This window comes from Callorhinus ursinus, unplaced genomic scaffold (assembly GCF_003265705.2).
Source record: "Callorhinus ursinus isolate GAN/ISIS: 27379988/994484 unplaced genomic scaffold, GSC_fseal_2.0 scaffold19, whole genome shotgun sequence".
NCBI lineage: Eukaryota > Metazoa > Chordata > Mammalia > Carnivora > Otariidae > Callorhinus > Callorhinus ursinus.
The window spans coordinates 2,018,164-2,031,682 of NW_027397081.1; the positions used below are offsets into that span (position 1 = coordinate 2,018,164).

Consider the following 13,519-nt stretch of genomic DNA (forward strand, 5'->3'; position numbering starts at 1 on the left):
GAAAAGGTCGGTCGTTCTGTTAGTGTTTGGAGGTTGTCGCAGATAAAGCGCAGCCACTGAAAGGTTTCAAGAAGAGGAGTGGCTTGTTTATTTGGATTTGAGACTCAGAAAGATCTCTTAGGCTGATGTGGGGAAGAAAGGAGGGTTTCAGTGACAATCCTACAGGCGGAGAAACAAGGAAGGAAAGAGATCCTTGGGTGTCACCCAGGGAAGAGATCATGGTAGCCTCAGGCAGAGTGATAGAAAAAAAGGAAAAAAAAAGGGGGGGGCTCACACAGAAAGAGATTAAGGAGTTAGGGAGTTAAAAAGGGAGTTGCATTTTTCCAAGTACAAAGAGAAAAGACAATGCCCGTACTCACGCCCAGTGTTTTCTTCTGCTGCCCAACCCACGCCAGGATAGAACGGGGGACTCAAAACGTGGGGCCCGAGGGTTCTGTGAGAGGTGCTCCCTCCTCCTGAGGTACCACCACCTCCAGCAAGGGAGGAAGTGCCGCCCGCCCCGAAGTTACCGCACAGCACTCTTCTGCACTTCCTTCATAACCTCTGTTCCGTCCTCACCGATGCTACCGTTAAGTGTTGTTTTAATTTCTCTTCAAAAGCTGGACCAGGTCCCTGGAATCCTCCATCGTACCAAGCACGCAGCAGGTCCTGCATGATGACTTGTCACATCAGCCCCCTCAAAGCCCTCGTGGCAGTGAGAGTATCTGAGTATACAGAGAGGCATCAGAAAGCATGTGTATTACTTTGCTGCATTTTGATATTTTTCATTCAAATATACCATATCTAGAAATGAAGCTTAGTGGCAGAGTCCTCCTCCACCTAGAAAATCAGGGCAGGGCTGGGAGGACCAAGTATCACTTATTATGTATTTGAGGATAATGGGATATATTCTGCATAGAGATTTCTGTTTTCCTTTAAACGTGTGATTGCTGAGTCTAAATAAGATGAGGACGGAGCCGTTCAAACCTGCAACGTGTCAAGAAGCAGGTTTACAGAAATTAAAGCAGAGGTTATAAGATCATGAGAACAGGGGAAAAGAAGGCCGATACTATATATATAAACAACAACAAGCTCCCAGCACTCCACAGCCCAGGAGATGGTGGGGGGATGGGGCTGCTGCAGGCGCCTTCCCAAAACATTGTCATAAGATGTCTCATTCTCGTTGCTAACACCTGAGCAAACAAACAGGCACCGTTAAATCTATTTTCTCTGTCACAACAAAAATTTTTTAAATAGCAAAACAGAAGAAATGTTCTCTTAACTGAAGGTCAGAGCCATGGTGTCTTCAAAATGAAATCTGGTTTACTGACAGAAGAAAATGGGCCAGGAACGGGGACGGTGTTTATAAGGTAAGGGAGCTGCTTTGTTTTCTTTCTCATGAACGTATCTGTCTTTTAAAGTGGCCCCTTTCCTAAGGCCTCCACACAGAAAATTAACTAATGGAAGATATGAACTAGCACAATGTTTGATTTGAAGGTAGTGTGGAATTAAGAAAACTAATTAATCAAGAGGTCTCTTTTTATGGGGCTGAAATATATTGACATTGATGTGAAGTGTAGAATTCAATGATAGAACGCTAAAGCCTATTGAGCTACTTAATGGAATTAAGAAGCACGCTCCATAGTTGGTTACAATATCTCAAAACGAGGTGGTGCATTCACATTTTATTAAGTGCTTTCCCTTATCTTATCTCATTTCACCCTACTGTGTGCTGGGCACATAGTAGGTGTTCATAGTGTGTTCCAGGAACTTACTGAACATTAATTCATTTAGGAACATTCACTAACACATGCCCCTCCGATAAGTGGTGCAGGAAAACAGACACAGTTTAATGAAGGCTTGCCATTGTCTTTGAAGTGTTCCTGGTCCCGTGATGACAAGAAACGCCCACACACAACATAAGTGTTGTAAAATAGCTCTGGTGAACTCATTGCTATGAAAGTGGTGAAATGAGCAGCAAATGCGAACTTAGGGATGGCATCGTCAGAGAAGAGTGTGGATTCTGGAGCTCGACTTCTAGATTAAGCATTCTTATCAAAGGAAATAGTTCTTAATAGGGCAGCACATCAGGATTAGCTGAGGAGCTTTGATCAATAGAGTTCTGCACACCCTTTCCCTGAGATTCTGATTCAGTAAGTCGGGGAAAGTTCTGAGCACCTATATTTAAAAAAAAAAAAAAAAACTTTAGGTGGTTCTAATGCAAACACTTGATTAAGAGCCATTTTCTTCCAACTGGGATGCTTCATTCTGTCTAAATTACGCTCTACGGGTTTAGTCTAAAATGCCTTAGGTTGATTTTCTTCCTTTTAGCTTTAGGATTTATCACTTTTAAATGCAAATAACTTGGGATGGGTAAGGCTTTAAGCTGTTATCAGTCAGTGACTCGTTTTGTTCCCGCAGGGCGTGGACTGAAGGATTCCCCCCTCCTTGGGTCAGCTACTGCTCCTTCTGTGACTCATACCCTGACCACCTTCTCTTTCCAAAGTTACTTTGTCTGTTCTCCCCTCCCACAGCCTCTTGTTTTTTCATTTCAGTCACTGCTTATCACAGCCTGTCTCCTTAAGCTGACTGCCTGGAGGGCAGGTTTCCCACCTTATTTGCATCCCCAGGACCCAGCTTGAACTCTGCCCTAGAGATGGAGCTCCACAAGAATGCATGTGGAATAAATGAGTGACCGGATTAATTAGAGAAGTAATTCAAGCCTGGCCTACATGAGAGATCTGCTAGTGGTTTTGATTTGTAAGGAAAGAACCTTTTGGGCCGAGGTGAGATGAGCGGGAGTCAGGGTTGTAGATGATCTCAAAAGGACACTGGGGGCACAAAAAACAAGATCTTTGTCATCCTGCCTACCACTGGGCTTTTGAAATAACCATTTTATTTTCATGCTGATGATAGCATATATTTTTGTTACGCAAGGGAGGCTCTTACAAAAGGCACAGAAGAAAATGGATCGTTTACAGTTGTTTTTGTAACTAATTAAATAAAAAATTAGGCACTGGCCTGAAATTTGAATTTAGAGCTCTGCCTTTATAACCGTGTTTTTCCTTCAGAAATGGTTTTTTGGTTAAGACTTTGCATTTATAAATATTTTGTAATAATTAAAAAAAAACTTTCCTATCTATCCTCATGGCTAAATGAAATAAGTTTCTATTACAAATTCATATTTCTTTCTTGTCTGTTCTAGAGATATTTATTGTAGAGATTAGAATACCAGGTGGTTCAAGGTCTTTTTCTCCTTGTAAAAATAGCCAGTTTTAGCATTTCGGGGGAAAAAAATGCCAGAAGATCACATTGAGTACTTGTGGCCTTTAACACCTATACGCTTCAGAGATGTGGCTTATCTTTGAGCCAACGGAATATTTTAGGGGCTATCTGCACAGTGTTTTGTAGAATTAGGTGATGTCACAGCAGTGATATCAGGAACTTTTCAAATCCAAATATACTACTAAAATTAGAATTTTTATATTAAAGGTATATTTCAAGATATTTTCATGAACAGTTCAAAAGGGATGAAGGTGTGGATCTAAGATAGCCTAATGAAAAAAGAGCCCTTAAGGGTTTTTGGCTTACTGTCCCAAATCTGACTCAGGGTGTACGCAGGTTTCCAGCGAGGCACTGGAATCACACTACATAACTGCTCCTAGGGCTGACCTTACTGTCAGGCCGATGGTCTCCCCAGCGTTCGTCTGGTTTAACATGCTGTACACTCACTGTTGCAGTGTCCCCCAAATTCATATCTTACGGGCGCCTGGGTGGCTCAGTTGGTTAAGCGACTGCCTTCGGCTCAGGTCATGATCCTGGAGTCCCGGGATCGAGTCCCGCATCGGGCTCCCTGCTCAGCGGGGAGTCTGCTTCTCCCTCTGACCCGCTTCCCTCTCGTGCTCTCTATCTCTCATTCTCTCTCTCTCAAATAAATAAATAAAATCTTAAAAAAAAAATTCATATCTTGCAACCTAATCCCCAGTGTGATGGTACTGGGGCCTCTGGGAGGTGATTCAGCCACGAATGTGATTAGTGCCTTATCAAAGAGGCTCCAGAGAGCTCTTACCTCTCCTGCCATGTGAGGTTATAGCAAAAAGACAGCCAACTATGAACCAGGAAGTGGGCCCTCAACAGACACCAAATTTGCCTTGAACTTGGACTTCCTGGGCTCCAAGACTGTGAAAAATAACTTTTAAGTCATCCAGGCTATGGTATTCCGTTACAGCAGTGCAGACACAAGACCTCTTAACCTTGGACCACTTAATTTCATTCTAACCCTCCAAAGGTATTTTAATAGTAACAGTACTAGTGATAGGTCCATCTGTTGTACACAAACTGCACATCAAACCCAGGCACCCTACAGGTAATCCTCGAGCAGCTTTATGATACAGGTGGATCCTTCCCATTTTGCACATGAAGAAACAGCCTCTTGGGCAGTCTAAATGCGCGTCCTAGGTCTCACGGATAATACACAGATGTGAACGTGAGTGTTTCTGATTCATATATCCTCTGTCCTGTATAGAAAGCCTCAAAAAAATCAAAGGAATGGCTTTGGAGTGTCTTAAAAACCTGGAAAGCTCTGGAGGCTTTGGGAAAGACCCTGAGAGTGATAGAATATCAGGGCCCCAAAGACCGCTTTTCCACTGTAAGAAGCCCTGAGTCTTCCAGGCTGCAGACTTTCTTCATGAGAAATAGAGGACCCGAACCATGTCTGCTACGATGTCCCAGTTACACAGTCCGAGGTAAGAACGGCTGAGGTCAGGCTGCCACTGATGCAATCATATGCTCCGTGACGCTGAAAAGACAGACTTCACAATCAGAGTATCGGCTTCCACGCCACAACCCCCTGACCTCTGACCCCAACAATGGCCCCCACTCTTCCACCCTCACGTCCACCCCTCCAATGCCCAGTGAGTCCTGGACCAAGACAGCTAGGCCCACTGGTATGTCGGTATGACTGCAAATCTCCCAGGTCTTAAGTCTGGAAAAAAACAGGCAATGGGCTATTAGTACATCTTCTCTTTGTGCATTTCTGGGGATTGTTTCTTATTGTTTTTACTCCCAAACTATGAGATGCCTCATAGGAGCTCAAGAATATGTGTTGGTTCAGCTCAGTTAAACATCTTGAGACCTACTTAGAACAATACCCTGTGACAGACCTTCTGGAACAAGCCACTCTCTACCCTCAAGGAGACACAGTGAGATGTGTACAAAGATTTTTATGAAATAAAAAAAAGACTGAAAAGAAAGACATCAAAATATTCACAGAGGTTATATTTGCACCCAACTACTGGTGTTTTTTTTTTCTTTTTTCTTGATTACTATTCTATATATTTCCCAAAGTATCTGGGATATGTGTTCATTATTTTTTCTTTGAAAAACTGTAATGTTGATAAAGACCAACAATCTGGGAGGAGGGAGTGGAGGGAAATAAGCTAAGGACAGGTAGTAGTTTTGACATTGAATATGCTTTGACCGAAGAGGGCTTGGATCTTTGAGGACAGGTATAGATACAGATGTGAAAATAAAATAAAATAGCAGGGAGGAGAGGTAGAAAATCCTGAGGTAGTTGGGTCATCAGGGAATAGTGCTGCTTGTCTGGAATGAAGAATGTACAGGGAGGAGAGAGAACTGGCTAGAATGTTAGCTTGGGATCAGAACATGGAAGGCTCTCAGTACTGGAGTGAGGTGTTTGGACATTAGGTTCACAGGAAATTGGAAGTCATTCACTGGAAAATGATTTGATCCCAGCTCTCCTTTAGCAGGCAGTTATGTTCTGGACAGACTGAAGGTAAGGGAGACAGGAGGCAGAGAGACCAATCAGGAAGGGATCAGCAGGACCCAGCCAAGAAGCAATGATTACTTGATTATTTATTCATGTATCTCTCTCTTCCAGAGGTGGCTCCATGCCTTTTTAATCTCTTTTTGATTTTTTTTTTTTTTTTTGCCTGCCTGACCCCAATTTTCAATTGCAAAATAAGGAAAGAGTCACTTGGAATCTGTAGCTCAATATTTTCACAGGTGACAGAAGCAATATTGAATGGAGGTCAGCCTTAACGGGTCCCATTCTCACTGATAAAGGGGACATTAAAGGCAGTTATTTTCAAGACGAGATGAGTCCTGTCTATATGATTAATTTCTAATTCCTTTGTTCAGCTGGGAGAGGAGACTGGCATTGCCCTGAAGTTCTCAGGACCTTCAACTTCCCCAAATGGCCGATCTCGAGAGAGGGAGCAGGTCAACCAGCTCTCCTTAGAATCAGAGCTGGGTGGGATTGAGTTCCCAAGGACTGTTACCAAAGATGACTGAAAAACACAAGCATAAATCACTGTGGGCTTGGACCCTTCACGGAGCACACGGCTCTCTGCTCTTCTGGAGGGGAAACCTTCTGTCTGTATTCCTGCCTCAGTGCACAGATACGGAGACATCCACAAACATCTTTGGCCTCCTTCGTCACAAATGCCTTCCCTTTACCACTTCTTCTATCCTCCTACGCTTCCTCCACCACATCCCCTTTCCCCATGTCTCTCTTGGGCTGCCTGCATTTGACTCCAACCATCGGGAGGCTCTGGGCGCCCCTCCATTTCCTGGCCCATCTGCTGCGCACAGGTGGACTTAGAGTCTGCCGGCCTCACCGGCTGTCCTGCCTGTTCGTGAGTACTTGGGACCAGACCTATCATCTTCCATGCAGGGGGAGGGGCATGTAAGTGTACCCCAGTCTCTTCTCTGGACCCCAGACTCCTCGAAAGAAGCCCTGGGTGTGAATTTGCATCGCAGGAGTAGCACACTCCCCTCTGGCTTTGGGTCCCCGGCAAGTTCTCTAGTTTTACAAGAGAGTCTTGAGCTTTGGCATCTCTTAGACCACCATGAATAAAGCTGCTGTTTTGGTGATTTTTTTTTGGCTTCTTGTCTCTCTTTTCTACCGGCTAGAATAAAGGAAGTATAGTTAAGTGGTTAGCAACTGTAACCTCCAACACTTTGAGAGAACTCATCAGGATATTCTGAAATGCCTCCCCCCTTTTTTTTTCACCTTTGTGCCTTTATTTAGGCAATCCCCTTTTCCTGGGGTGATTCCCTGTCTCAGTCCAATGGTGGGCAACAGAATATGTGACCCCAAGATATGTCACTTTGGCATAAAGAGTAGTTTGGGCAACTGAGAAGAAGAGACCTAACTTCTGCCCTCCCCTATCTGCCTAGAAGCAGAATATAAATTTGTAAAGGGGCCCCCATGCCCCTCTCTACCAGAAACGGCAGAAGTGAATCACCAGAGACAACTCCAGACCCTTACCAGCCTGGAGGCACCAGGGAACCCTACAGAACAAACCTAACTGGCCCTTAGGTTCCATTAGCGCCCCCTATATTTACCTCCCCACAGTTTGCTACCCTGCAAACTCAAAAAGTCCCTTTCCTCTGTCTTGTCACTTCTCTGAAAATGTATTGATCTTTTGTCAAGATGGAATTTAAACTCCAGTTCCAACTGCCCCTCTGGAGTTACTCATCGCGGAGCGCTTCCCTGTGCGTATGAGATGCACGTGTTCACACACTTGTGTTTCTCTTGTTGTTCTTTTGTCGGTCTCATCTGCAGGGCCCCAGACAGAGGACCTGGGAGCACAGAGGGGAAAACAGCTCTTTTTCTCTCTTCCACCAGCCAGCCCAGCCTGCCTGAAGTTAAGTGCCCCTCCTTTCTGTGTGTCGCCCAATGTCCCACACGCATTTCTTCACCGCGAAGCCCAGTGGTTTATAATCGTGTGCCTTTCTCCTGCACAGGACTATCATTTTCTTCTTATTATCCACAGTAAGTTCTTATTTATTTATTAGTGAACATTAGGTAGAGGTGTTTTTCACTGAGGTTTGCTTCATAGCTTTTTAAGAAAGAAATAGGGCTCTGTTTTAGGCATATCTTAAATATGCAAGCTTTTTCTAATATAGTTGAATGGCTTTTTCCTTCATTTTTCTCTTTTTCTCCAGCTACCAAAATATTAGTGCATCAAAGAGCACAGTATAGAGAGCAAGCCATAGGTCTGTAAAGAGGCACAGTCACTTAGAGTCACTACAACTTTCCGGGTCTCAAGGACGAAAGTTTACTCGTAGTATGGCCACATAATTACACCCTAGATAAACAGGATGCTGCCCTGTCCAAGTGTCATTAAACTCCCTCTCAAAGCTGGAAATGTGTTTACTCAGCACATGCGGAGTCATCTGCTCATGTGATTAGCACATGGGGTCTATGAGCAAAATGAATTACGGCAGTAAAGTATTATTTCAAACACCGTGTTGGAAATGACGAGTCAACATGGAAGAAAACATTCCCAAAGTCAGATAACGCCCACAGACAATATGTGTGGGGCTCGGAGCTGCATCTATAGACCCACAGGACATCATGGATGAGAGGTGGGGGTTCCCTGAGATTTTATGCACGATTGTAGACAGATTTCCTGTTCCCTGGAGGGCCCACAGCTTTCGTATCTCATGGATAGCGTCTGTGTGTGAGCTCTGTGACCACAGGCAAACTCATAACCTCTCTGTGCTTACTGTCTCATTTGTAAAGTTACATAGCCTGTGTCCATTGCCTCATTTGTGAACTAAGAAGGCTGGCCTCAGCACTAGATCTCGACGATGCTGCAGCTCTATTCTCTATTCTTGAAACCCGTCTTCATGCAATGCATGGCTCAGTAGCAGACTGATTACTTACAGCATGGCCGGGCCTGAATTAAACCCCTCATGGAGTCAGTCATCACGGTGACCCAAGTGGCTGGATGCTATGAGCCTCATCTGTGCCAAGCTATCGGTTTCTAGGAGGGCAGGGACTTTGTGTTCTTCAGCACTCTCAGTCCAGATGTAGCTGAGGGCGCATAGGAGGTGCTCAGTAAAAAGCCCGCTGAATCACGCACTGAGGCCAATGTATGACTATAGCAAAAATGCCCAGAATTCAGCAGGGCCAGGTACAATCACGGGACTGCATCCACCTCACTTTTTCGTCTCCTATTCCCTAAATCCTTTCCTTTTTCAATGTACCTGCCCTCTTCTGCTCCCCACCCCCACACCTCCTGCAAGAGCTCAGATTCCCCTTTTCATTCCCTTCACCCACAGTTTGCTCCTGGACCTCGCCATACCTTTTGAGAAATTATCCTTCGCTCCAAGATTCTACTAAATTTTGCTCTTCAGTCTCTTGTGAATTCTATTAAAGTTTTCATTATGTGCTCAGGTTTTAGGAAAGCAATCTGATTAAAATAATGAATTCACTTCAAAATGTTCTATGTAATTAGTGAAATTTTGGGACGTTTGTAAAATTTCAAATAAGAGCATTTATCCACCGGCGCCTACAAGGTGGCGCGACAATGAGACTCTGTCCGTAAGACTGTGCGCTTCAACCCACGTCCGCTGAAGCCACGAGTAGGCCTCCCAACCTGGCAGCCCACTGCAAGGACACTTGCCTAGGGCTTTCAGAGCATGCATCTGTCCCTCTTGCTCAGCTCCCCTCCTGTTTGTTTAAGATTCATTTGTGTGAGAGAGAGTGAGCTCCCTTGCACATGTTGGGGGGAGGGACAGAGGCAGAAGGAGAGACTCTCAAGCAGACTCCCCACTGAGCGCAGAGCCCAATGATCCCATGACCCTGAAATCATGAGCTGAGCCGAAGTCAAGAGTCTGATGCTTAACCAACTGAGCCACCCAGGAGCCCCTGCTCCCCTCCTGTTTGACCCTGACTGTGCCCTTGGTCTTCTCTCTGACCCACACTTTGTTTGAAGTCTTGTTGAGACTTTCTTCATCTCTGCACTTAGCTGACTGTCTAAGTGCTGGAACCCTTGAGAGAGAGGCAAAATACGACGGGCTGCGAGGAAAACACGGAATCTCCTTTCTCATCTTGGCTGAGAGGAGTTAGTTGCTGTCCTCCCTCCCAGCAGCCTGAATCCCAAGGCACCAAGAGAATTATTACTGTCAAGGGAAAGAGGTCTTCTCTTTCCTGTTTCAGGGTCTTAGGATTTGCTGTTCTTTTTGCTCATGGCTTCTCAGGGGTGTTTCCTGCCCATCTTCCAGGGCTCAGTGCAAACTTCACATCCACGGATCTTCCTCGACACTCCCGCTGGACTGGGCTCCTGTCCTCATCACTGTCCATCACACTACTCACTCACCTTCTTTCCTGCTTTTACTGAACCTCAAGTAATTTGCTCGTAAATGTGTACTCACTTCCCTATTTACCTACGTGTTTATTGTCTGTACCTTCCACTACCATGCAAGATCCCAAGGGCAGAGACTCTGCGTGTGTTTTTCACTGCTGTGTCTCCAGGGAGCTGGACTGAGCCGGGCCCAGCCCTCCGTAGGCACTTAATGAACAGCATCAGAGTCTGTATAGCTCCCAAGCCTCCAGGAGGGTATATTTATAAGGAAAAAACTGATGGAGACAGCTACTGTGAGATCACCACCCTGACCTTGACTGTCCTTGGCTCTATATACACAGTCCAACTGTGTGGCCAGAGTCCCAATACATGTTCAGAATATCCAACAATTTTTTATCTGACTGTGCAAATTAAGACTTTCCACACATTTTACAAAGAAAGTGAATGGGGTTCTTCACTCTCCAGCTTTGTCTGAGAATTCAGCTTCGGGGAATAAGGATGAACTGCCCATACCATTGGTTTGTTTTTGCTCAACCAACTGGTAAGGTTTAGTTGAACAAAATTAGAATCTGCAAAAGTTGTTGGAATTGAGAATCCTATCTTATTCAACTCCTTTTTTTTATTCCTCCTTTTTCTTCTCTTCCTCTTCTTCTTTCCCTTCTCCCTCTCCTGCTTCTAAAACCACAATTCATCCAGAGTTTCAATCTCAACGGAAATCTTAACTTCACCACTTAAAATTAATTCAAACTACAGAGATATATAGTTAAGCAACTGGCCTGATAAAATTGCTTTTTAATTGTTTATAAGAGGTACTAGCAAATTCCAAGTTATGAAATAACCTACAATTTGTTAATAAAAAATAGTTTTTGAATAGCTTTAGAATGACTTTATGTTTTTGTTTTTGAATTTTAAAAAATGTACCTTACATTAAACACATATGTGCACACACACACAAACAAAAGTTCTCATGTTTGTTACAATGTACAATAAGATGTTTCTAACTTGGATGGGAGGAAGGGACTATGGTTAGAGGTGTATATATATGTGCATTCCTCTCACTGACACCTGCGCTGTTTGTTTAGGACCGAGGAGTTCACTTGTCACCTGATATGTTAATAATAATACCAATGATAATAAGAATAGTAGATATTTAAGTAATTAATAAGTTCTAGGCAGTTTACAAAAGTTCTCTAATCTAAAGCCTGCAACTACTTAATGTCTGGCAGTATTACCATCATTTTATGGATGAAGAAACTGCAGTGAGCCGTAGAGCTGAAATTCATACCGTTGGTTGTTGACTTCTCTGAAAAGCATCCACTGGGAGTCTTGTATTTGGATACCTTTCCAATAACCTACTTAATGGTCTTCGAAAACAGATTCCTGACCAGCCATCCATTCATTCCCCAACAAACTGTATCTGAGGTGGGAGAGCCTCATTTATTTAGACAATCACATCTTGCTAACAAGTATTTGAAAATAATTATGCCCTCTGAAGTTTACCTATTCTCCTCAGTAGAGTAAAAATTAAGGAAAGAAGGCTGGGGAGAATCACAAAAAATGAAATTAGGCAGTTCTATTGAATCATATTTTATCAGGATAGAGTCAACTCAACAAATACACTAGCTAGCCATGTAGAAGGCATGTGTAGAATACTCACAGGAATACAGTTGTCCTACCCTTGAATAGTTCATTACCATTGTTGAAAATAAGGCAACAGGCTTAAAATGGAGTCACTTATGCTAAGCTCCAGGTTACCAAACTGAGACTTAATTATAGTGTTGGCTTTCCCAGAAATGGAATCTTAAACCAGTCAGTCAGGAATCTCCTGATCAACACTAGTTATACAATCTGCCTGATAGACCCCTGCTATCTTCCAAGGAAAAGTAACCTTGCAGTAATGAACTCAGTTTTTTGCCTAGTATAACCTCCTTGTTTCTGCTCCCTTCTGCCATAAAAGTCTTTCTGTTTGCACAGCTCCTCGGAGCCCCTTCCTGTCTGCTAGATTGGACACTCTGTGATGAGTGAATCACTGAATAAAGCCAACATAATCTGTAAAATTTACTCAGTTGAACTTTGATACCATTAATCTGAAGAGACAGATATGTACACAATTAGTGATGGTAAATGTAGGATCATTAACGCCATTATTTACTGACCACCAAGTATGTGTTACCATCTAAAAACCACACACCAACTCCAATTATTAGCCTCCTTTTATAGATGTAAAAGCAAAGGGTAAGAGACTTGTTTAATATCAGACCATTAGTAAGTAGGGAAACCTTGTTCATCCCAAAGGGAGCTTTACAGGACAACTGGTCCCCTGAGGCTACACAGCCTTCTCTAAAAGAGACTGGGACAGGTGCTGTAGAAAAAGGTAGAAGATCGAATTCCAAGCTTATCAAACACAATTGTAATACATGAACCACTCCTAATGAAAAATAAATGATCCTGGTATTAACCGTTAGTCTCCCACACTTTGCTGGAATAACAAACTGACTAAGTATCTACACTGGACTTGGTATTCCAAACATATGAGCCGAGACCATGTAGATTTGATTCCAGTGCACAGGGCTCCTGTGGTCCTGGGCACCTATTACTTGCAGCCCCAGAGAACATTCCCGTACACCCGGAGGGTCACTGAGGTGTGAGGAAGAAAGATGCTCCATGGGAAGCAGAGATGTGAAAAGGGACAGAAGAGAAAGGAGGTGGTCATGACCTATCGAGATGGCTACTTGCCATCTTCCCAGTGAACTCCGACTCCTCAGGAACTACTCTCAGGCTCAAACGTCCTTGGAACCTACCATGCCTGAAGGTAGGGTTTACAAAACAGCTGTCTCCAACCCTTAGAAGAAGTTTTCTGGGTCAGTGTAACATTGTAAAAATAATAATTTCGATATCACTTAAAGAGGGTTTGCCATTTTTAATCCCCCTGTCTCCATATTAGCGTATAGTTGGCCAACTTTAGGCTTTAAGCCCAGTCTCTGTAGAGTCTGTTCTAAACACTGCTTTGAAGTCTCTGCAAGTACAACTTAAACACAAATAAAATGATCTTCCCAATACACTGTTTGAGCCATAGTGATCTTCTATCCCTGTTGAGCAAGAATCAAATGAAGTTTTATCAAAAGCCACAGAGATCTACAGTCTATACACACGCTCATTCTACCTCTGGGGATTCAGCCACCAAAGCACTTTGGCTCTAGGTGGTCACATTTAGTGCCAAAAGCTTTTAGGAGCAGAAAAGGAGCCCGGAGCTATTCTCAGTGAATGCAGACCAAGAGGTCAGCAGGGAAATATGCAAAGAAGTGATCATTATCGTCATTCCTAAAACCCACAACTGAGTGTCCTGGTGGAGGTGAATGAGTAAGGGCGTGGAAGGATGCCAGTTTCCATGCCGACTACAGAGGCTGTTCAACAGGCCACTT

The 13,519-nt window shown here is 43.7% G+C and overlaps 1 protein-coding gene and 1 long non-coding RNA gene across 4 annotated transcripts in view; one reads left to right on the forward strand and one right to left on the reverse strand.

Moving 5' to 3' along the window:
• PDGFD (platelet derived growth factor D) overlaps positions 1-13,519 on the reverse strand; it is a 231,372-nt gene that overhangs the window by 53,325 nt on the left and 164,528 nt on the right. The gene's annotated exons all lie outside the window — the stretch shown is intronic.
• Positions 1,165-6,837, forward strand: LOC141374565 (uncharacterized). The gene is made up of 3 exons (XR_012381569.1): positions 1,165-1,349; positions 4,505-4,724; positions 6,139-6,837. It is a non-coding gene; the product is annotated as an uncharacterized lncRNA (long non-coding RNA).